This window comes from Nicotiana tabacum, chromosome 19, assembly GCF_000715075.1.
Source record: "Nicotiana tabacum cultivar K326 chromosome 19, ASM71507v2, whole genome shotgun sequence".
Lineage (NCBI taxonomy): Eukaryota > Viridiplantae > Streptophyta > Magnoliopsida > Solanales > Solanaceae > Nicotiana > Nicotiana tabacum.
The window spans coordinates 134431514-134456866 of record NC_134098.1 but is presented as its reverse complement, the minus strand read 5'-3'; the positions used below and the strand labels follow the sequence as shown (position 1 = coordinate 134456866).

Sequence of the window (25353 nt, the reverse complement as noted above, 5' to 3'; positions counted from 1 at the left end):
GAAATGGGAGTATTTTATTTATTCAGAGTCGCCACTTGGGATTATTTTATGGTGTCCCAAGTCACCGGTTTATTTTAAATTCCAAATCGAAAAAATTGACTCTATTTATGGTCCGCGAACACAGAAAGACCGGGTAAGGAATTCTGTTAACCCGGGAGAAGGTGTGAGGCACTCCCGAGTTCCGTAGTTTTAGCACGGTCGCTTTAAGCATACCTGGCTTAATCAATTTGTTTAATTACTTATTTTTACGACCTATGTGCGTTTTACCTTTTACCGCTTTTAATTTTGGTGTTATGGATTTATCTTTGAAAACGGATCACATGTGTGTAAATCCGCTTTATTCAGCGCGCTAAAAATCATGTCACGCGAACGTGTACACAATTAGTCATGCTTTATTAATTTAAGATTGTTCGGCCGAAGTTGCGCGAACGCATACCTCGATTTAATCTTGAAAATCATGACTATGTCACGCGAACGTATACACAATCACGATAATAAGCTAAGCCGTGCCTAAAAGCATTTCTATGAGTATTCAGTTTAACAATCGTAATCGTGTCACGCGAACGTGTACATAATCAGGATAATTTGATTAAATGGTGCCTAAAAGCATTTCTACAAACGTTCATAAGTTGTTTACTTTCCTATACTTTATTCGAGATTAAAATAAAACCTATAAGTTATGGACAAAACCAGAAAGCATTTGAGCAATTTTGGCATGTACATCAGTAAGGAATCACTTCTAATCAATATGAAACTAAGTAAGACCAATTCTTGTTTAAGCTACACATTTAATATTGAATAGGAAAACTAAATCAAAGAAGAACTTAGTGCAGTCGTGTAGCTTAAGCAATCAATTAGCATACATAGAAAGCTTCTAACACATTTATTGACACTCAAACTTTGTTCATATACTTAAATAGGTATTGCAGTTGTGTAGCACATACCTGTTTATAGCAGAACCAAAACAAATTGAAAATAAGTCTCTGGAATTGAAAAATGAAAAAAAAGGCAGCAGCACGAACAAACTCAGGAGCACAAAACCAATAAGAATAAAGAACCAGCAGCAAACGGAGCCAAGAAAACCAACTTCAGATCCCAGAAAAGATGAAAAAAGGAGCTTTCTTCTTTTTTATTTTATTTTTTTATATATATGTTTTCTCTAAAACTCTAAGGCTGGAATCTCATGAAGTTTTTCTACTCAAAAATGAAGAGGAAAGGAATGGAATTTTGGAAAATGCAGTCAATTCCTCTGTCTGAGTGAAGGAATTTTAGACCTTATATAGATAAGGGTGAGGGAATCATTCTGATGGGTGTCAGTCCCTGAAAATAAGGAGAAAATACATCTTTTAAAACTGAATTGGACAGTTGTTGGACAGCTGTCCATTCAGATATTTACTCACATTTTTTTAGCCCTTTTACTTCTGATTTTAACCCTTTTAACCCCAAAATCTGATCTAATTCAGTTGTTTTGTTACATTTTAGTCCCTTATCTCTATTCTAGAACTTTCTCAATCAGTTATAGCCTAAGATTCTTTCAAATTCAAAGACTACATTGCCCTTCCAACCTTCTGTAATTACCCCATCCCTTTATCTAGAATTACTGCTCCTTTTTCTAGATCAGAATTGAACCATGATTATCTAAAACAAACTATACTAGGCTAAATACCAACTAAACCTGAATTATCAAACTACTTAAGATGTTAATTGGGAAAGTTTAAATGAACAACATAATAATCAAAATAATTCCGGATTCAGCTAGATAATTTTTTAGACAATCAAAATAATTTTAACGAGTAATCTGAACATGCTTGAATTAACCAAACCCACACAAAAAAAGACGCTACTATATTCTGCTAAAACGGATTAATTTGAACAAATACACTTTAAACTAAATATGCTATCAAACAAGAACTAACAACTGAACACATAATTATTCAAAGAATAAAAACAAAATGAGGAAGACAGAAATAACAGTAGAGCCACACTACTAGGTATAAGAAAATTACCAGAAGAAGAAAAGAATCAAGATAATGGAGGTTCCCACAAAGCTGGCCAGTCAGTGGTGACTTGATCGGGATCCGGTGGCTCCGAAATGGGCTAAATTTAACGTCAATCGATTGCTCTTGTCAAGAGTAATCGATTAACGTAAGTTTTAGACCAAATCGGGTTGATATTGCCCATGAAATCAGAAGAGAAAAATATTAGGTTTTTTCTGGATTTTAGATCTGAAACTGGGCGAGTTTGGTGGGGAATTTGGGAAAACTAATGGTATATTAGTGATGAGGGGAGGTTGGGGATTGTGGGTTGTTAATTTGGGGTGGTTTGGAGTGGCGCCGCCGCCGTAGGCGATTTTCGGCAGGTGGCGGACGGCGAGTGTGAGAGGGTGTGAGAGAGACGAGTTATGGGGGTGAGAGGGTCTATGAGGGTTCATGGGGGTATGGCGGTCTCTCTCGGACAGTTATAAGGGGGAATGTTGATGAGTTGAGGGCCGTTGGATTGGGAAAATGAACGGCCAAGATTGCCGTTACTAAAACAACGTCGTTTTGGTTTAAATGAGGCTGGACCGGATATGAAATTGGTGGGATTTGGCTGGGTAAAAGGGAACTGGGCTCAATAGAACGGCCCAGTTAGGTTTTGCAACAAAATTGACCCCTTTCTCTTCTTGCTCTTTTTTCTTTGTTTTTCTTTCATTTTAAAATTCTACAAATTTAAAAATAAAAATTCTAATTAGATTCTATCTTAATACTAATTTGCAAAATTAACCTACTCATTATTTCTAAAATTTAGATAATTAATTAACCTAAAATTAATGAAGAAAAAAAAACTAAAAGCTAAAAATATAAATAAAAAAACATGGTATTTTTATGATTTTTGTTTAATAATGTAACTAATTCATGTAATTGAGTTCTAAATGCAATTAAGATCTAAAATACTTTGCAATGAAATATTGAACATTTTTGGGTGTTTTTCTATGATTTAAGAATGTTAAAAACGCATGAAAATGCAACTAAATGCAAACAATTAATTAACAAAAAATTCCTACAAATTCTATGAGAATTAAAAATAATTAAGCAAAAATCTATTTGTAAATTTTGTAGGAGTATTTTAGTCGGGCAAAAATTACGTGCTCACAGTGACAAATTTGCAGCTAGGTCGATTGGAGCTGTCTTGATGGGCTACTCATCCACTCAAAAGGGCTACAGACTTTACAATATGCTAACTAACATATTTTTTGTAAGCAGTGATGTAAAGTTCATACAACACATCTTTCCTTTTCAGTTGTTAAAGGAAGGAAAGTTGCAGGTCTTCCATAATATAGTGATATCCACCACAAATATTCTAAGAGTGGAAGCCATAACTGAGCAGGAGCCACCAGATGTAGACATTCCATCTCATCCAAACTCACCAACTGCAGACACACACAAAAATTCAGTAGGTGCATATCTACTCCAACCATCAGGAACATCAGATCTAGGAAATGATCAAGATCAGATAGAGTCTACTCTAGATGATATTGCAAACAACATGAGAATTGAGCAGTTGAGGAAATCAGCAAGAACAATGAAGGAACCTATATAGATGCAAGATTATATATGTAATGGCACATCAGCAAAGTACTCAACAATGAATGCCTACAAATATCCATTGTAGAATACCTTTATCATAGGGGTATTTCAGCCAACTATCAGAGTTGCTTGTCCAAGTTTACTGCCACTAAGGAACCCCTCAGTTATGAAGAATTCATGACAGATCCTATATGGGTGGAAGCAATGTATCATGACAACAACAACAACAACAACAACCCAGTAGAATCTCATTAATGGGGTCTAGGGAGGGTAGTGTGTACGCAAACCTTACCCCTACCCTAAAGGAGTGGAGAGGCTGTTTTCGAAAGACCCTCGGCTCAAGAAAATAAAAAGACAAAACGACAAGAGGAGACAATATTAATATCACCACAATAATCATAGAAAAAATAGGAACACCATGAAATGCAGAAGAAAGATGCAAAGCAAAAACGATAGCTAGTAAATAGGACATGCACTGAAAAGCGAAGTAGTAAAACACAACATTGTCACTAGCTATTCTAGATAAAAACCCTACGTGGCCAGTCCTACAATGGTACAAAGTAAGTCAAGACTCAACTACATCCTAACCTATAACTCTAATACTCGACCTCCACATCTTCCTATCAAGTATCATGTCCTTGGAAATCTGGAGCCTCACCATATCCTGTCTGATCACCTCTCCCCAATACTTCTTAGGACGCCCTCTACCTCTTCTCGTGCCCTCCACAACCAGCCGTTCACACCTCTGTACCGGAGCATTTGGGCTTCTCCTTTGAACATGTCCGAACCATCTAAGCCTCGCTTCCCGTATCTTGTCATCAATGGGAGCCACGTACACCTTCTCCCGAATAACACCATTCCTAATCTTATCTATCCTAGTGTGCCCGCACATCCACCTCAACATCCTCATTTCTGCTACTTTCATCTTCTGGATATGTGAGTTCTTAACGGACCAATACTCACCCCCATACAACATGGCCGGTCTAACCACCGCTTTATAGAACTTACCTTTGAGTATTGGTGGCACTCTCTTGTCATATAGGATTCCAGATGCTAACCTCCACTTCATCCATCCTACCCCAATACGGTGTGTGACATCCTCATCGATCTCCCCTCCCCCCTAGATAACCGAACTAAGGTACTTGAAGCTGCCTCTACTCAAAATAACCTGTGATTCAAGCCTCACATCCACGCCCACTTCCCCTGGCTCAGCGCTGAATTTACACTCCAGGTATTTCGTCTTCGTCCTGCTCAACTTGAAACCCTTAGACTCAAGAGCCTGTTTCCAAATCTCTAGCCTCTCGTTAACACCGGCTCGCGACTCATCAATCAGAACTATGTCATCGGTGAATAACATGCACCATGGTACCTTCCCTTGAATATGGTGTGTTAACACGTCGATCACGAGGGCGAATAAGAACGGACTGAGTTAAATGCTATTAAAGACAATGACACTTGGTCATTAGTAGATTTGGCAAAAGGCAAGGTCCCAATCAGATGCAAATGGGTGTTCAAAATAAAATACAGAGTCAACGGTGAGGTGGAAAGATTCAAAGCAAGATTAGTGGCCAAAAAGTACAACCAAATAGATGGACTGGACTATCAGAAACCTTTTCCCTTGTGGTTAAGATGGTAACCGTCAGAGTTGTACTAGAATTAGCTGTTGCACACAACTGGAACCTATACCAAATGGATGTTTATAATACATTTCTCCGAGGAGATTTAACTGAAGAAGTCTATACGTGCCTGCCATAAGGATTTTCCAACCAGGGGGAGAAAGTATGCGGGCTGTGTAATTCCTATATGGCTTGAAATAGGTTTCACGATAATGGAACCTAAAGCTGACTGAAGCACTCATTGGATCATGCTTCACAGAAAGCCATTTTGACTATTCACTATTTACCAAAAAAATGGGCATAAAAATGGTGATCATCTTAGTGTATGTTGATGATCTTCTTATAACTCGGAATGATCAGAGGTTGATTTCAAAAGCCAAATACATACTGCAACATAGCTTCAAGATCAAAGATCTAGGAGAACTAAGGGTTTTTCTTGGAATTGAAATAGCAAGATCAAAACAAGGCATATTGATGAACCAAAGAAAGTTCGCACTTGAGTTGATCACTGAACTTGGGCTGACATGGTCAAAACCAGCAAGCACACCAGTGGAATGCAATCACAAGTTCACTACTGTTGATATGACGAGCACAATAACTGGCAAGGTGATGAGAAACTGGTGGATGCAGGACCCTATCAAAGACTGGTAGGGAAATTATTGTACCTTACAATGACAAGACCAGACATATGTAATGCAGTACATGTATTCAACCAATTCATACATTGTCCCAAAAGATCACATATGGAAGCATCAGTCAGAGTGGTCAAATATATAAAAGGTACCCCAAGACAAGGACTGCTGATGAACTCAAGACAGTCGATAAAACTCAATGCATTTTGCGACGCAGACTGGGCATCATGTCCCATCTCTAGAAGATCTGTGACTAGGTGTGTAATAAAGCTAGAAGACTCCTTGATTTTATAGAAATCAAAGAAACAATGCACAGTGTCGCAAAGCTCAGCAGAAGTTGAGTACAAAAGTATGGCATCAGGTGTTTCAAAAATTTTATGGCTAACAGGGTTGTGCAAAGAATTGGGTGTAGAAGTTGATATGAATTGTGATAACAAAGCAGCGATTCAAAGTGCTGCGAATACTATATTTCATGAGCGGACTAAACACATAAAAATAGATCTACATTTTATTAGGGAAAGGATTCAATAAGGCATTGTAAGAACAAAATATGTGATGTCAAAGGATCAAGCGACACACCTATTCACTAGGGCCTTGGGAAGATCACAACATGAATATTTGATGAACAAGTTAGGGTGCTCAATTTATTCACATCATCTAGCTTGAGGTGGAGTATTGAAGGAAGCAGGAGCACATGACTGACATATAGATATCTTAGTTAGTTATAACTAATTATCGGATTAGTTAGTTAGCTTCTCAATTAGTTAGTTAGTGAAATAATGATGCTAAGTTTAGGAGGTTAAATTCCACTTGTATATATATGTGATGTAGTAGTGAAATGTATTAAGATTTGCACAAATAAAATTCATTTTCTCTCATCCAAAGACTGAGAGCTTTTTCTAGAATCTTCATTTCCTCCATTGTCGACCACTAGTTGAGCTCATCTCTGATCTTCATTAAGAAATATGATAGATAATTTGAGACGAAATGAACAGTAAATTAGTTGCCTTTTGGGTTTGGACCATCACGATTAGTTGTCGACTGCATAAAACTTGTGAATCATGGGTTTTTCAACTCTTTAAATGACCGCATGCGGAAAATTATTGAGCCTTAGGATAATCTGCTTTTAAGTATTAGAAATTCTCATTCCTTATTTTAGTTTTTATAAACGGATTATTACTCATCTGTCCTAACTCCTAGTATATATAGGGCTATCGCTATTCGATAAATTAAACAGTTTTTGTTACCATACTTGCAAACATTTTCTTTATCCTGATTCTAAACAATTTCCTTAACTATAAATTCTGATTTATAGGAAACACTATGCAATTTTTGAATTTGTTAATTTTATTTCAAAAAAAAAAAATAATATTCTAATTCACACTGAAAATTAGAAGCATTGGCTTTGTATCTTAAACAATAATTTTCTTTTGGGAACAAAGAATTATTACTATTCAATGTCCAAACACGAAATTAGGAAAATAAATTTAAGGTTTGGCCGCATAAGAAAAATAATCTCAGCTTAAAACTTGAAATGAGTAATATACAGTTTTATTTTTGCAATATAAAATGCATTATTAATTCAATCTCTGCACTACTAATGGTTCATTTTGGTTTCTGGTTAAAGCAACGTATAGTTTGCAATACTATATTCTGCGTTACTAATACTCATACAACTTATGAGAGCATCTATATATTCCTTGTATTTTATTTTGTATCACTATATTTGATTGGACATGACTTTTAAAATTTGTGATCTTAAATATATTATAATATTTCTGTGTTATAATTATTAAAATTAAATTATTTTTAAATATAAAAAAATCGTATTCGTTTTGGAATAACTAAAAAAAATGTTACATAAAATGCAAGGAGGATATTATTTTATGAGAGATATAACTTGGAATAAGAACAAGTATATTATCAACAATAGATAAAATATCTCAATACATAAATATTGTTAAAAAGGCAATTAGTATTATTACGTTAATTAGTTAACTATTAACATAAAGGGTGTTTGGCTAAGCTCATACCGAGTTATACATGCTCTATTCAACATGCTCATGGCTAAATCGATTAATTTCTCAATTTCTACATTATTATTTAGTGTGTTTAACAATTTTCGCATTATTATTCAAGATAGAGCAACCTGAATTAAGATATTTACACAGCGAATTCAACGACCCTACACTATTTACAGTTAATTTCGTTTTCCAAAGAAATTAGTTGTTGATTTCATTTTTTTATTTTTTCATTCACAGGAGAGTAGAAAAAGAAATTAAATGGATTTTGTTATAAAATAAAAACTGTAAAGTAAAGACAAGTATAGAGAGAAACTGATATATTATTCAAACTTCAAACTTCTGTACATAATGAACTGAAAACTCCTCTATTTATAGAAGAAAGGAAGCAGCTACGAGGCTTTTCAGGAAGCAGCTGCAAGGCTTTTCTTTAGCTGCTTGTAAGTTGTCTGTATGAGCTACTTGCAACCTGCCTGTTTAATAAGAAGCTGCTGCAAATCATTTCATTGAGCTGCTTGCAACCTGCCTGCATCAGCTGCTTGTAGATAAACTTCAACAGAGTACTAAATGGATAATCTTCTTCAGGAAGATTATCTATAGCGGAGTAATAAATGAACATTCACAATATAATTATTTTCATAACACTCCCCCTTGAATGTTCATTAAAAGGTATTGTGCCTCGTTAAAACCTTACTAGGAAAAACCCAGTGGAAAAAATTCTAGTGAAGGAAAAAGAGTACACATATTTAGTAATACGCATTTCTAGCTGCCTCATTAAAAACCTTATAAGGAAAATCCTGTGGGAAAAAACCTTAGTAAGGAAAAAAAAGAGTACATCGCGTATTTTACTCCCCCTGATGAAAACCTTGTTTCAAATATTTGAGTCCCCTCATTCCAATATTGTATACCATCTTCTCAAAAGTTGAAGTTGGCAAAGATTTAGTGAATAAATCTGTCGGATTGTCACTTGAACGGATTTGCTGTACATCAATATCACCATTTTTCTGAAGATCGTGTGTGTAGAATAATTTTGGTGAAATGTGCTTCGTTTTATCTCCTTTTATAAATCCTCCCTTTAATTGGGCTATGCATGCAGCATTATCTTCGTATAAAATTGTGGATTTTTTGTCACACTCTAAACCACATTTTTCTTGAATAAAATGAATCACTGATCTCAACCATACGCATTCCCTACTTGCTTCATGAATAGCTATTATCTCACCATGATTTGAAGAAGTAGCAACAATTGACTGCTTTGTGGAGCGCTATGATATGACAGTACCTCCACATGTAAATACGTACCCGGTTTGAGATCGAGCTTTATGGGGATCAGATAAATAACTTGCATCTGCATAACCAACAAGATCTGCACTACCTTTGTTAGAATAAAACAAACCCATATCAAGAGTTCCCTTTAAATATCGCAAAATATACTTAATCCCATTCCAATGTCTCCGAGTAGGAGAAGAGCTATATCTTGCTAGTAAATTAACAGAAAATGTTATGTCAGGCCTTGTAGGATTAGCAAGATATATAAGTGCACCAATTACACTGAGATAAGGTGTTTCAGGACCAAGGAGTTCCCCATCCTCTTCTGGAGGTCGGAACGGGTCCTTATTCACTTCAAGTGATCGAACAACCATTGGTGTACTCAATGGGTGCGCTTTGTCCATGTAAAAGCGTTTTAAGACCCTTTCTGTATAAGCAGATTGATGCATAAAGATCTCGTTTGCTAAATGTTCAATTTGCAATCCAAGACAAAGTTTTATTTTTCCAAGATCTTTCATCTCAAATTCTTTCTTAAAATATTCAATTGCTTTTTGGAGCTCTTCTAGAGTTCCAACAAGATTTATGTCATCAACATAAACATCAAGTATAACAAATTCTGATGTCATTTTCTTTATAAAAATACATGGACAAATAACATCATTTATGTAACCCTCTTTCAGTAAATATTCACTAAGGCGATTATACCACATGCGCCCAGATTGCTTTAAACCATACAAAGATCTTTGTAATCTGATTGAATACATTTCTCGAGATTTCGAATATGCTTCAGGCATTTTAAATCCTTCAGGGATTTTCATGTAAATCTCATTATCAAGTGACCCGTACAGATAGGCTGTAACCACATCCATCATATGTATTTCAAGTCTTTTACGTAAGGCTAAACTGATGAGATATCGAAATGTTATAACATCCATAACTGGTGAATATGTTTTTTCATAATCGACTCCAGGTCGTTGTGAGAATCCTTGTGCGACAAGGCGAGCCTTGTATCTTTCAACTTCATTTTGGTCATTCCTTTTTCGCACAAAAATTCATTTATGACCAACTGGTTTTACACCAACAGGTGTTTGGACTACTGGTCCAAAGACCTCTCTTTTAGCAAGTGCGTTCAATTCTGATTAAATTGCCCCTTGCCATTTTGGCCAATCAGATCTTTGTTGACATTCTTCGACAGATCGGGGTTCACAATCCTCACTATCTTGCATAATGTTAAGTGCAACATTATATGTAAAAATATTATTCACCACTATTTCAGATCGATTTAAATTAATCCCATCACCAGTAGAACTTATTAAAAGTTCATCACTCACTTGAGTCTCGGGTTCATTGATTTCTTCAGGAATCTCAGAACTAATCAGATCTTGGGTCTCTTCAGGAGATCCCTTCATAATATCATTTTGATCATTTGTCGATTTTCTTTTTCTAGGATTTCGATACTTAGAACCCAAAGGCCTACCACGCTTCAGGTGTGCTTTAGGTTCACTAGTTCTTATGCTAGTAGATGGTCCTGCTGGGACATCAATTCGTATAGGCACATTCTCTGCAGGGATATGTGACTTAGTTATCCTTTTTAAATCAGTAAACACGTCTGGCATTTGATTTGCTATATTTTATAAATGGATGATCTTCTGGACCTTCTAATTACATATAGGGGTACGTGGATCAAAATGAGATAATGATAAAATTTTCCACACAATTTCTCTTTTGATTACCTTTTTCTCTCCCCCTAATTGTGGGAAATTTGTTTCATCAAATCGACAATCTGCAAATCGAGCAGTAAATAAATCTTCCGTCAATGGTTCAAGATAGCGAATAATAGAGAGTGATTCAGACCCAATATATATTCCTAACCTTCTTTGGGGGCTCATCTTACTACGCTGTGGTGGTGCTACTGGCACATATACAGCACATCCTAAAATTCGTAGATGGGCAATATTTGGTTCATGACCAAAAACTAATTGTGACGGAGAGTATTTATTATAATGTGTTGGTCTGAGACGGATAAGTAATGCTGCGTGTAAGATAGCATGGCCCCAAACAGTAGTGGGCAATTTTGTTTTCATAAGTAGTGGTCTTGCTATCAATTACAGCCGTTTAATAAATGACTCTGCAAGGCCATTTTGAGTATGAACATAAGCTACAGGATGTTCAACTTTTATTCCAACTGATAGACAGTAATTATCAAAAGCTTGAGATGAGAATTCTCCAGCATTATCAAGGCGAATAGCCTTTATAGGATAATCTGGGAATTGTGCACTTAATCGAATTATTTGAGCTAATAACTTTGCAAACGCCAGGTTGCGAGATGATAGTAGGAAAACATGAGACCATCTTAAAGATGCATCTATTATGACCATAAAATATCTAAACAGCCCACTTGGTGGGTAAATAGGTCCACATATATCCCCATGTATACGTTCTAAAAAGGTAGGGGACTCAATGCCAACCTTCATTGGTGATGGTCTAGTGATCATTTTGCCTTAATAACAAGCATCACAAGAAAATTCATCATTTGTAAGAATCTTCAGGTTCTTTAATGGATGCTCACTCGAATTTTCAGTAATTCGTCTCATTATTATTGATCCAGAATGGCCCAAACGGCCATGCCAAAGCACAAAAGTATTTGAATCAGTAAACTTCTGGTTTACGATAGAGTGTGCTTCAACTGTACTTATCTTTGAATAGTATAAGCCAGAAGATAAAGTTGGTAACTTTTCTACAATGCATTTCTGGCCAGAAATATTCTTTGTAATACAAAGATATTCCACGTTCATTTCATCTATTGTCTCAACATGATACCCATTTCGGCGGATATCTATAAAACTCAACAAGTTTCTTCGGGACTTGGAGGAGAATAATGCATTGTCTATAATAAGTTTTGTTCCCTTAGACAGAAATACAATAGCTCTTCCGGAGCCTTCAATCAAACTTATATTACCAGAAATTGTAGAAACATTTGCTTTTTCCTTATGCAAATAAGAAAAGTATTTCTGATCTTTGAATATGGCATGAGTTGTTCCACTATCAATTACACAAATATCTTCGTGATTGGTCTTTGATCCAAACATAATTTGAGGATTATCCATTTTCTTCAAAATGACATAACAAAATAAATATGATAGTAAACATTATTATCAAAGCATAACTTTTATTTATGTACAACAATTACATAACCATACTATCTACTAAAAACAACAAAAATTAAAATATTTACATTTCTACAGATTCACTACTGATCACATGACTTGTTTCTCCTTCTGGGAGTGCAAAATAATCAGCTACATCCAAATGCATGAAGTCTAAATTATCTTCAGAAATAAAATTTGCTTCAGCATTTTTCTCTGTCTTCTTCAGGGAGGCTTGATACAGCTCAGCCAGGTGCTTTGGTGTACGACATGTACGTGACCAGCGCCCTTTTCCTCCACATCTATAGCATGCATTTTCTGGCTTTGCTTCTTGCACCGCTTCATACTTTTGTTCCTTCCTTTTTCACTGCTGGTGGTGAGGAGGGTTCTTTGGTGCATTGTTATTACCACGATTAGAGTTTCCTCCCCGACCACGGCCATGATCACGACTAGGGTCACATCCTCTTCCACGCTTAGCTTGGTGAAAGTTCGTCTCATTCACTTCAGGGAATGGACAAGAACCAGTAAGTCGGCTTTCATGGTTTTTCATTAACAACCCATTATGTTGCTCGGCTACAAGAAGATGTGAGATAAGTTTAGAATACTTTTTAAATCCCATCTCTCGATATTGCTGCTGCAGGAGCATATTCGAGGCATGAAAAGTGGTGAAAATTTTCTCCAACATATCATGATCAGTAATATTATCACCACATAGTTTCAATTGAGAAATAATTCTGAACATGGCAGAATTATACTCACTGATAGATTTAAAATCTTGTAGCCTTAGATGAGTCCAATCATAACGTGCCTGTGGAAGAACGACCATCTTCAGGTGGTCATATCTATCTTTCAAATTATTCCATAATATGACTGGATCTTTAATAGTAAGATATTCTATTTTCAGGCCCTCATCAAGGTGATGGCGTAGGAATATCATTGCTTTGGCACGATTTTGGTTTGATGCCTGATTTTTATCTTTGATGGTGTCTGCCAGACCCATCGCATCAAGATGAATTTCGACATCAAGCACCCAAGACATGTAGCTTTTGCCCGATCTATCCAGGGCTACAAACCCAAGTTTAGAAAGATTTGACATTATTTAGAAAAAGAAAGTTCGTACCTCTGATACTTTTAAAGTATTTTCTCGAGATGGCAGAGTCTCGTGCTGATAACGTGTTATAAAATAAAAACTGTAAAGTAAAGACAAGTATAGAGAGAAACTGATATATTATTCAAACTTGAAACTTATGTACATAATGAACTGAAAACTCCTCTATTTATAGAAGAAATGAAGCAGTTGCGAGGCTTTTCAGGAAGCAGCTGCAAGACTTTTCTTTAGCTGCTTGTAAGCTGTCTGCATGAGCTGCTTGCAACCTGCCTATTTAATAAGAAACTGCTGCAAATCATTTAATTGAGCTGCTTGCAACCTGCCTGTATCAGCTGCTTGTAGATAAACTTTAACATAATACTAAATGAATAATCTTCTTCAGAAAAATTATCTATAGCGGAGTAATAAATGAACATTCACAATTTAATTATTTTCATAACAGATTTGAATTAGTGAGATTACAGTTTTATTTGTAGTTTTCTTTTTTCTTTTTGTCATTCAGCTGTTTATTTGTGATAATTAAACAGCTTTTATAGTACTCTGCTGCTCCCCCCTCTCTCTGGGTCTCTATTTGTCAAAAAATCAGATCATCATCTACTAATATAAAATCCGTTCACGACTTTGGGTCGGATCCCCCGTCTCTTCTGCCATTATTCCAATCCCTAACGTCGCCGACGATTATGATGCGGCCCACCGTCCGATCACTAACTCTGTTCTCCTTCCTCGCCGCTCTCCTTGTCGTCTCGCCGGCGCTTGCTTCCGAGTCCGATCACAAGGTAAAATGTTCGATATAGGAACCGCGGAAAACCCTAATATCGTTCTTCTCTTTCAATTTCTTAATTTGTACACATTCATTTTGTTTCTTTTTCGGTTAGAAGCATCCTTATGCTTTTCAGATCTATGGGAACTCCAATTGCGAGATCTTCTTTTGTGCATTGCTTCTCTGATTTCGGAATTTTGCAAGTTTTGATAGATTGATTCACAAGGGAATGAGTGTAATTACCGTTTTGTTAATGCAAATTGCATGGTTTGACTTTCGATCTCAACGAACTTTCTTGCTCCTGATCTCAAATTTGTCATACAGGTGTTTTATATGCTATTCGTAAGTATAACACTTGTTTGGTTATATCTGCTGATTATTATGTTGTAAAATAGTGAAACAAAAGCCACTTACAGGTCCCTCAGAATGTGCCTCTGCGGCTATTCGGAGGAGGATTCGATCATGGCCGTTGCCTTCTGCAGATGATATGTAGTTGCAATGACTGAGGTTTGATGTGAGATTGTTTTGCTTAATTTCATGCGTCTAAGATAGAAATGAGGTGATTTATGTGAGTTTGCATGGTTGAGTGGTGGAACTCAACTTATTACTATGAAAAGATCAAGAAAGGGACGAAAAGGTGATCCCTTTTTAGTTCAGATATTAGATGGCTTCAATGTGTTGCTATTGGAGGAATTAGGAGTGAACTGATGAGACAGGTGCACTACATTGTCGATGAGCGAGGTTAAAGTATCCATTAAAAGTAGCTTCAGGGGCATACTCTATTATAAAAGGCTAATTAGTGGACTGGTGGACCTGGTAGAGTGGGTATCTAGTAGGTGCGCGTAGTGGATTGGCGGTGGTGCTAGAGAGTCTCGCATTTGAAGATGGTGAAATCGTAGTTGATGGTGCATGTTGCATATATAACTATAAAACTGCTTATTGACTGATCCTGGTGGAATTTAGAAACTTTTGAGCTGAAGTTTGTTCAAGTAACTAATGGCCATTCAGCAATTTATTTGAACTTATGGTTTCAGTGTCATATCGATCTTAAGGGAGTAAGCTATGTAATACTCTATTATTTTTGACATATGTACTTTTTAAGCTCTCCATTTTGTTGTGCAAATGGATTTGTTTATACAGATCGATATTGGATAATTTGAGCTGCCCACTCATTTTATATTAACTCTGGCCAATTAGGCCTCACTCAATTGGTTAACTCAATTGGTTAGGCTGTGGTGTTATAAACAAGTTCACAGGTTCAACTTCCACTTTCTTATTTCTCTCACCATGTGTTTATAACTATACTGCTTTTCTGGGAAAGATCTTAAGAGCTACTCAGTCTTGCCACTTTCTCTCTCTCATATTATGATAATACTTGTTCCTGCCGCAAGGGTGATGATCTAGGATTTTCTATTCAGGAGTATTTATAGCTCGTTTGACATTTCAATCTATTCAGTTCTAGCACTTATGCTGCTTAATGGACAGATGTGGTGTAAGGGCATTCTCTACTTGATTAAAAAAAGGGCAGTCGTATTTTAGGGTATCTTTTCCCTTATGCTTCTGCCTGTTGGTGTTTGGTTAAGATGTTAATCCTGTACCTTTCTTTTTGCTTGTGCTTTTAAGCAATGCAAGTTTGTCTGCTTCGTTGCCCTAAATTTTGTTCACTTATGCACATTTGTGAGTTGAAGTATCTTCTAGAGAGGAGAAAATATTTAATCTTCATATTTGTTTCCTGTAAATTCCTGGGAAGTATTACAATGTGCAGTAATTAAGTGGATGTATTCTGCAATATGCTTTTGCTTTTGTTTCTTACGTAGGACTTGCTACATGCAAATGCTTCTATCTGACTCCTATGCTTTGTCCAACAGTATCAACCAGATGACCCGGTTACTCTGTGGGTAAACAAAGTTGGGCCGTATAATAACCCACAGGAAACATACAACTATTACAGCCTTCCATTCTGTCATGCTTCTGGTTCTCACAAGTGGGGTGGCCTTGGTGAAGTTTTGGGTGGAAACGAGCTTATTGATAGTCAGATTGACATAAGGTTTCAAAGTATGTGAATCCCCTTCAGTCTGACTCCTGGCTATTCTTGTTTGATTTGAGGTTGACATGGACTATTTATGTTTGATAGAAAACGTGGACAAGGGTAGCATTTGTGAGCTTGAACTTGATGAAGCGAAGGTCAAGCAATTCAAAGATGCTATTGAAAACAATTATTGGTTTGAATTCTTCATTGGTAACAAACTTTATTCTTTGGTATATTTTTCTTGTTTTTTATTCTTTGGTATTACTTTAATTTTATGGCTGAAGGAAGTCTGAATTTGCAGTGAGAAGTTTAGATTAATTGGAACATTTTATGCATTCTTATGAAGATTCCCTGCAATGACACCTCTGCATGACTTTGAAACCCTTTTCTCGGTTTTCTTATCCCTTATTTGTTGGCAATTGCAAGAAAATATCCTCCTATTTTAATGAGGGCAAGGGCGTAATCCTTCTTGTGATGATCGATTCAACCTCTGATAAAAAAGATATATCTTGGTTATATTTCATCTCTTCAACCCAAGCCTCAACTGAAGCTATCCTTCGGAAACTGTACAGTTCTAGACCAATGAAAATCTAAGAATAGTATATGTTCAGATACTGGCTATTCTTCTATTAAAATACATTTGCATTTCACGCCTAATGCATCATATATTGGTGAGGCTTCACCTCTCTGTTATTTTCTTATTGAAGTATTGTTCTGAAAGTTGTTACTACATTAATATAAAATATACTTTCTTATTTATTGTTTAATTGCCACATTACTGTTGACTTCAAGTTAATTTGGTTGTCTTGATTTTTACCTACTTCTGTTTCAGCACTGAACTTTCCCCCCGTTTTCCAGATGTTCTGCCTTCTGTTGCTTTATTTTAGATTCTTTTGAATTCTAATGATTTTTCTTGTCTTGACCTTTACCTTCTTTTGTTTCCGGTTTGTTGAATTTTTTCAGATGACCTGCCGCTGTGGGGTACGTACTCTCTCAGTCTTTTAACTTTTCTTGGCAAGAGATGAAATGTAGGTGGTACTAAGTTGTTTTTGCTTGTGTTATAGGTTTTGTTGGAGAGCAACATCCTGACAAAAACAGTGATAATAAGCACGTACTTTACACACATAAGAACATCCATATTAGATACAATAAGGACCAGGTTTGTGACTTGATCATCTCATCCAGTTTTGGTGGATAGTCTGCATATTCATTTTCACCATGACTTTGTTCTTGCAGATCATTCATGTCAATATTTCTCAAGAGGGCTCAAAGCCTTTGGAGGCTAGCAGAACATTGGACATGACATATTCTGTCAAATGGGAACCAACCAATATCAGTTTTGCTCGCCGTTTTGAAGTTTACTTGGATTACCCATTTTTTGAACATCAGGTGGACTTTAATTGCATAATTTTTTTTCTCTTAATTTTATTGGTCCACTCCAACTATTGAATTAGTGATGGTGCGTTACCTTAACACATTTGACCTTTGCATGCATATTTTTCCTGACCGCTATCTGTTATTTTTAATATATTTAATCATTGTAGTTGGATCAATCTAATGTTTTAAAGCATCTCTTTGTATTTAAGCTAGTACCATAGGATTCATTTTTCGCCGTGTAGTTTGTAATTTGGTATGTACTCTGCAGATTCATTGGTTCTCCATCTTTAACTCCTTCATGATGGTCATCTTTCTTACTGGTCTGGTGTCTATGATATTGATGCGGACGCTGAGGAATGATTACGCCAAATATGCTAGGGAAGATGATGACTTGGAGACTCTGGTAACAACCTCGTGGTTAAACAGCATTCTGTTGGATAAGCTTTAACTTTTTATTATTATTTTCTTAACCATTATTGTTTTCGTTTCAGGAAAGAGATGTGAGTGAAGAGTCTGGTTGGAAACTTGTTCATGGAGATGTATTTCGGACTCCTCGTACCCTAGTGTTACTTTCTGCTCTTGTTGGTACTGGGGCACAGCTGGCATTGCTTGTTCTCCTTGTCATTCTGTTGGCAATTGTGGGGATGTTGTATGTTGGGTATGTTAAATACTTGATATCAACCTTTGAACTGTAGTTGTTGCCTATTTATGTAGGAGTAGATTATGGTACTTCTGTTTTCATGGTTTTGAGTTAAGTTATAGCATTGTAATGGAATTATTAGATGCTACAAGTAGTTGTTACAGTAGCTCTGTTCATTTGTTACTTTTTTAAGATGGTCAGCTGAAATAGAATTTGTGCATTCTTTTCCAGGAGAGGAGCCATTGTAACGACATTCATAGTATGTTATGCTTTGACATCATTCATTTCGGGCTACGTTAGTGGTGCAATGTACTCGCGAAATGGTGGTACGTTTCATTTCTTATCTATATATCCTTGTAGTGCACTATACTTTTACTGGACCCCCCCCCCCCCCCCCCACACACACACACACACACACACACTCTATCTCTCTCTCCTTTGGCTTTTCTGTTGATCAGCACTTCTATTTCATCAGTCTAAGGAAAAGAGTCCAAGCTGGGATCTTTTGTCTATCATTTATATATGTGTACTATAGGACATATTGCTAGTGGCCCCTGTTTTGGGGTACCGCCACTGTGCATAGCTTTATTTGTTTGTTGTTCAATTTACTTGCCAAAATTTGGGATGACAACTCTCTCTCTCGCTCTCTTTCTCTCTCTCTCTCTCTCTCTCTCTCTCTCTCTCTCTCTCTCTCTCTTACAAGTACAATAGTCATGCTGTTTATCTACTTATTGCAGGGAAAAGCTGGATCAAGTCGATGATTCTGACAGCTTCACTCTTTCCATTTTTGTGCTTTGGAATTGGTTTCATTCTGAAGTCTGAACACAATTGCCATATTTTATGGGTCTCTAGCAGCCATTCCTTTTGGCACAATGGTGGTTGTCTTCGTCATCTGGGCATTCATTTCCTTCCCCCTGGCTCTTCTGGGTACAGTTGTTGGAAGAAACTGGAGTGGTGCTCCAAACAATCCTTGCCGTGTCAAGACCATTCCTCGCCCTATACCTGTGAAAAAGTGGTACTTGACGCCATCTGTAATCTCCTTGATGGGGGGTTTGCTACCATTTGGCAGCATATTTATTGAGATGTATTTTGTCTTCACATCCTTCTGGAATTACAAGGTAAACTATAACCCGATTTAAGGCTTGTGTACCACTCACCGTTTACTAAGTTAGTTTGAATAAAAAATAATGGCTGAACTTCCATGGATTCAGGGAGAAACAATTCGAATTCAGTCCTTCATAGCTTCAACCTTCCTGCATATAAATATAAGCATGAAATGAACTCAACGGTTTCAGGGTGCTGACCCAATGGGTCCACCTCGTGCCCTTTTTCTGGTGATATGTAAAATTTCAATGAACTCCTTTGAATAAAACATTTATCTTTTGCTAAACATGCATTGCTTGCATGGTAGTCTTACTTTTCGTATAATTTTTCAAATTGATCTGGGACACATGAAGGGGAGCCTTGGAGCAACGGTCAAGTTGTCTCCGTGTGACCTATAGGTCACGGGTTCGAGCTGTGGAATCAGCCATTGATGCTTGCATCAGGTAGGCTGCCTACGTCATACCCCTTGGGGTGCGGCCCTTCCCCGGATTCTGCGTGAACGCGGGATGCTTTGTGCACCGGGCTACCCTTTTATCTGGGACACATGAAAGAACCCCTTCTGTTAGGTAGTGACATATTAAAGTATTGAATTGATTGCTAATATACCGTGTCATGGTTTTTGCAGGTGTACTATGTTTACGGGTTTATGCTTTTGGTATTCCTGATTCTCATTGTTGTTACTGTCTGTGTGACCATTGTGGGCACATATTTCCTGTTAAATGCTGAGAATTATCATTGGCAATGGACTTCATTTTTCTCAGCCGCCTCTACAGCTGTCTATGTCTATCTGTACTCAGTATATTACTACTATGTGAAGACTAAGATGTCAGGGTTCTTCCAGACCAGTTTCTACTTTGGATACACGCTGATGTTTTGTCTCGGCTTAGGAATTCTCTGCGGTGAGTACAAATACCAGTTAGACCATTCTTGCCACATTGAATCTATTGCTCGTTTGGAGTTCCAATGTTATCTGCTTCATTTATTCTAATCCACCATATCTGTTTGTCATTTAAACATAGGTGCTGTTGGATTTTTGGGCTCACATCTGTTTGTGAGGAGGATCTATAGAAACATCAAATGCGACTGACACTGCTCCTCCATTTGCTTAGTTTCTGGTACTAAGGTCGAGAAAAACCTCAAGAACCATGTATCTTTGTGGGATTCGATTCGGTTTAATGATGGTAGGTACCTCCTCTGCTTGTATTCTGGGGGAGCCCTGAAAATTTTCCCCATTCCTTGGGCTGTAAAAGTAATCTCCTATTTTCATTTGTACTTAAATTAGAATGAAGAGACTTCAAATGATTCAAGGCTAGCATTGTAAGAGTTTCAGCTGTCACGTAGTTATTGTATCTCCATTGCTATACGACTCGGATGCACTCAAATCACTGCTATTTAATTTTTTGTTGATTCTCGTGCAGTTACGAAATGAGATCCAGGTCAGTTTTTGCCTTGGTGAACAATTTAACGAAAACCGCTTGGATATATACATTGCATTATCTAAAGTGTCACACCTCCTTTTTTTCCTATGGGAGTTTTTTCAATTAAAGTGACATTAATCGAAATAGGATTATTTATTCAATTTCAGAGTCGTCACTTGGAATAATTTATATGGTGTCCCAAGTCACCGGTTTATTTTAAATTTCAAATTGACTATGTTTAAAGTCTGCGAAACACAGAAGACCGGGTAAGAAATTCTGTTAACCCGGGAAAAGGTGTGGGGCACTCCCAAGTTTCGTGGTTTTAGCACGGTCGCTTTAATCATATACTTGGCTTAATTAAATTGTTTAATTACGTATTTTAGAACCTATGTGTGTTTACCTTCTGCCGCTTTTAATTATGGCGTTTATGGATTTAATCTTTGAAACAAATTACATATGTGTAAGTCCGCTTTGTTTGGGGCACTAAAATCATGTCACGCGAACGTGTACACAATTAATTGTGCTTTATTAATTTAAGATTGTTTGGCCAAAGTTGCCCGAACGCATACCTCGATTTAATTTTGGATATCGGGATCACATCGCGCGGACATGTACGCGATCACGATAAAAATCCTGCACCTAAGGAATTTCTACGAGTGTTTAATTAAGGCGTTTTATTTATTAAGATTGTTTGACCATGGTCACGCGAACATGTACCTTGGTTTGTTTTTGGCATCACAACTATGTCACGCGTGCGTGTACATAATTGTAAGGCGTGTACATAATTGTAATAATTAAGTTGATTATAAATACCTTAAGTTATGCTTATGTCTCTAAACTAAATACTCGATGTCATATGGCTAAGTATAAAGGTTCAATATTAGGTGATATGTTTGTTTGTATTAGATGGGGGCAGCCTATGTATTATCTGTCAAGCAGGCCCAGATTTAAAGTTTGAGGCCTGATGAGGACGGAGTCCAAATGAACTCTAGCCCAAGACATATATTATTCGTTATTGGGCCTAGCTAATGAATTCAGTTCAAAAGAATTTGGGCCTGCTTGAGTCTAATTGACTCTGGCCCAATGCATATTTTAAGGCAGCTAAATGAATTCAGTCCAAATGATTTGGGCCTAGTGATGATGGAGTCCAAACGACTCTGGCCCAACACAATGTTATTAAGCATTCAATCAATTAAAAACATTTAATGCAAGAAGGTTTGGGCCTAATAATGAGTCTGGATGACTCTGGCCCAATATCCATTTGTGGACAAATAACTCAAAAAATAATTTGGGCCTGATAATAATGAATCCAAGTGACTGGCCCAGTGTATATTTGTGGAATGATTTTGAAATTAAAATTTGTAACAACAATTATCAAATTTTACCTATACTTTGTTTATCTTAAAAAAAGAAGTTAACAGGGGTCTTGGGATACGAACAAAATAAATCAAAATTTTGGTTAATTTTTGGATAATTTTCTACTGATTGCCTAAGCCTCTTAGTAACTTATGTTAAAGTGCTAAGTTTAAGACTCATTGTGTATTTAAAACAACAAAAAATCACTGCCTTCACTTGAATTATCAATTTAATTTATTAGTCAAAATTTCAGAGTACAATCTCGTAGACCCAATTGATTTGGGCCTGAAAATGTACCCTGATTACTATTAGGTTTGCTTGAAAAACCTAGTTTTTTCATGGCTTAGAACTAATGGAATCAGATTTACTATATTTGATTGTTTTAAATGAAATGGTAAAACTACTAATTAAACCAACACATTGTACATGATAATATAATATAAAAGCTAAATTATTATATTAGTGATAACAAATCTATCTATTACTACTTTAATAAATTTTCTAAAAAAATGTCTGTGTGTGTTGTTTTTGCTTCTACTATTACACACGCACATACAGATTTTGTGAATATATAAAGCTTTAAACAGTTTTTTTTTTTACAGTTTTAAGAATATTTTAATATAAAAGCTACCATGACTTAAATGAATCAAGCAGTATAAATAACTAACTACTCTCAACCAAATAACTTTATGCAATATTCAAACAGAACACAGATTTTTGATAACCAGTAGAATCATAGTCATGATACAACAAGATTTAAATATTTACATTGTTTAAGGAAGTACCTTGATAGCAGCAAAAATTAATAAGTAAGAAAATAAGTCTCTGAAAGCTTGAAGTAAAGCAGCAGCAATGAAACCTAGTAAGGTAGGAAGAACAACCTGATTTTTAAAAGAAAACAGGAAAGGATTGTATATTTTTGTCTCTGAAAAATCAAGATTGATTTTCAGAAGTTTTTTTTTTGGAAATGAAGAGAAAACCTTAAGGTAGTGCACAGATTTCTGTGTGTTGTTGTGTGTGTAGGTGTGTAGCTATTTCAGTGTGTATATTGTGTGTCTTCAGGTGTCGATAATGTGTCTGTCCTTATAATGAAAAGGGAATAGTATATTTATAGAGTAAAGGAGTGAAAAGGGATGAGAATTAGGGTACAAAAGAAACTGCCAGAATTCCCATAAATTAGGGAAATGGCATCTTTCTTAACAGAAATGGACAGCTATCCAATTTCTAGTACCTTCCTTATCTCAGAAAATGGATAAGTGTCCAATTTCTGGATATTTTTGGATCTTATCCCTATTTTCCTACTCAACATTGGGACAATTGTCCCTATTATAGAAGTTTCTAGTATTTTCTCAATAATTTTCAGAACTGGGATTCCAAAACTGACCCTTAAGGGTCTTGGAATTTTCTCAGAACCAGATTGGTTCTCGGCCTGAGTCAGGTGATTCTGGGCCTAAGGACTTTAGGCTCTTAAGCTTTTTACAAAGCTATGGGCCTGTCTATTCACACAGACCCAATTTATGAGCCAAGTAGATCGGTCCACTTCAGTGAGGCCCAGTTCTTAACCAAACCAAACAACAGTAAAAAAAAATATAAAAACAAAATAACGGCAATTAATTTAACAAAATAAACAACAAATCAGTAATACTAAAAATAAACTCAGAACTAATAAAGATAAAATAAATAAATAAAACAGAAAGCAAAAAAGGAAAAATAAAATAATCTAACACTGTTTTTACTTTATCTTAATTAAGTTTGTTTAATTATTCTATTTAAACTAAATATCAGACAGTGATAAATTAATAAATAATAATAAAAAAAGAACAGCAATCGACAATAAACACAAAATATAAAGATAAAAAATAGAAAATAACATAAAATATACCAAAACAATAATAGATCTAGCCGCTAAAAACCCTCATTCCAAGACTCCCATCTAGGATCTGAGATCCTTGATGGGAGATCTTGGCAGGAGGATTATTAAACGGACTAGGTTGGATTTAGGGTTTTGAAAAATAAATCTAGGGTTTCGGAGATCCTAGATCTAAGATCTATGATTATTGGTGGGGTTTTTGGGGATTTGGTTGGTAAGGTGAGGTTTAGGGAGGTGAGGAGAGTAAGTTTGGGTGGCTTTGGGGTGTCGCCGCCGCCGTAGGCGATTTCCGGCGACGGCTTAGGGCGGTGGTTAGAGAGATGGGTTATGGAGGTCGTCTCTAGGGTTTGGGGGTGTTTCAGAGAGAGAGGTATGAGAGAGGGGGGTGAGACGAGAATGAGGGGGGTAGGAGAGGGTTTGGACATATATATACTTAGGGGAAGGGAGTTCCGGGCCGTTGGATCTATTGAAGATCAACGGCTAGGATCAATTGGTGCTTAAAACGACACCGTTTAGGTTTAGGCTGGATTTCAGACGGGTTAGGGGATTGGGCTAGGTAATTTTGGGCTAGATTTTGGGGATTGGGCTGGTTTTTACACTGGCCCAGTCCAATTAATTTAATTAGTCTCCTAATTAATTTAATTAATTTCAAAAAATCTAATTAACTTAACTAAAAATCCTAATTAAGTACTAGGCTATCCTAATTTGTAAAATTAATTAACTATTTACCTAATTAATCAATCCTAAGTTATAACAAGTAAAACTACTAATTTTAACATTAAAACTAACAATGTCAAAAATAAATAATTTTTGTGATTTTCTTTTAATAATATGATTAAATTGCGCAATTAGGTGATAAATTAAATTAAAAACCTAATAATGCAATATGATGAATGTTTAAATATTTTTTTGTTATTTTTCATAACTTCAAAAATGAAAAAAAGTGCAACTAAATGCAAATAATTTCAAATAATTAACAAAAATCCTAAAAACAAATCTAAAAATATAAATATGAATAATTTATTTATTAATTTTGTAGGAATATTTTGGTAGGGTAAAAATTACATGCTCACAGTTACCCCTTTTTGCTCGAAAACACGAAGAGTTTTCGGGCAAAGACAAAGTGAGCAGTCATGGACCAATGTTACCCTTTTTGATACTCCATGGGAAGCGTTTTGAAAATATTTGACCGAACCTTGCTTCAAAGGTTGCCTACATATCCTTGGCTATAAAGGAATCATGTCAGTGTAGTTCTAGAAGTTTTGGTAGCTGGGACTACCGGAAAACTGTGATTTCATTGCTGTTGTTGTTGTTGTTGTTACTGCTGCTGAACTCCTTATTACACCAAAGTAAAAAATAAAGAAAACTAACTAAGCCTATCAGCTACGAGTTACAAGATTTCTATCTGTAAATTTTTCGAAGCTTGGTCTTGAGTCTTGGC

At 36.2% G+C, this 25353-nt stretch overlaps 1 pseudogene; it reads left to right on the top strand.

Moving 5' to 3' along the window:
* Window positions 1–13851: 13851 nt before the first annotated feature.
* LOC107769928 (transmembrane 9 superfamily member 1-like) lies at window positions 13852–20631 on the top strand (annotated as a pseudogene).
* Window positions 20632–25353: the final 4722 nt, after the last annotated feature.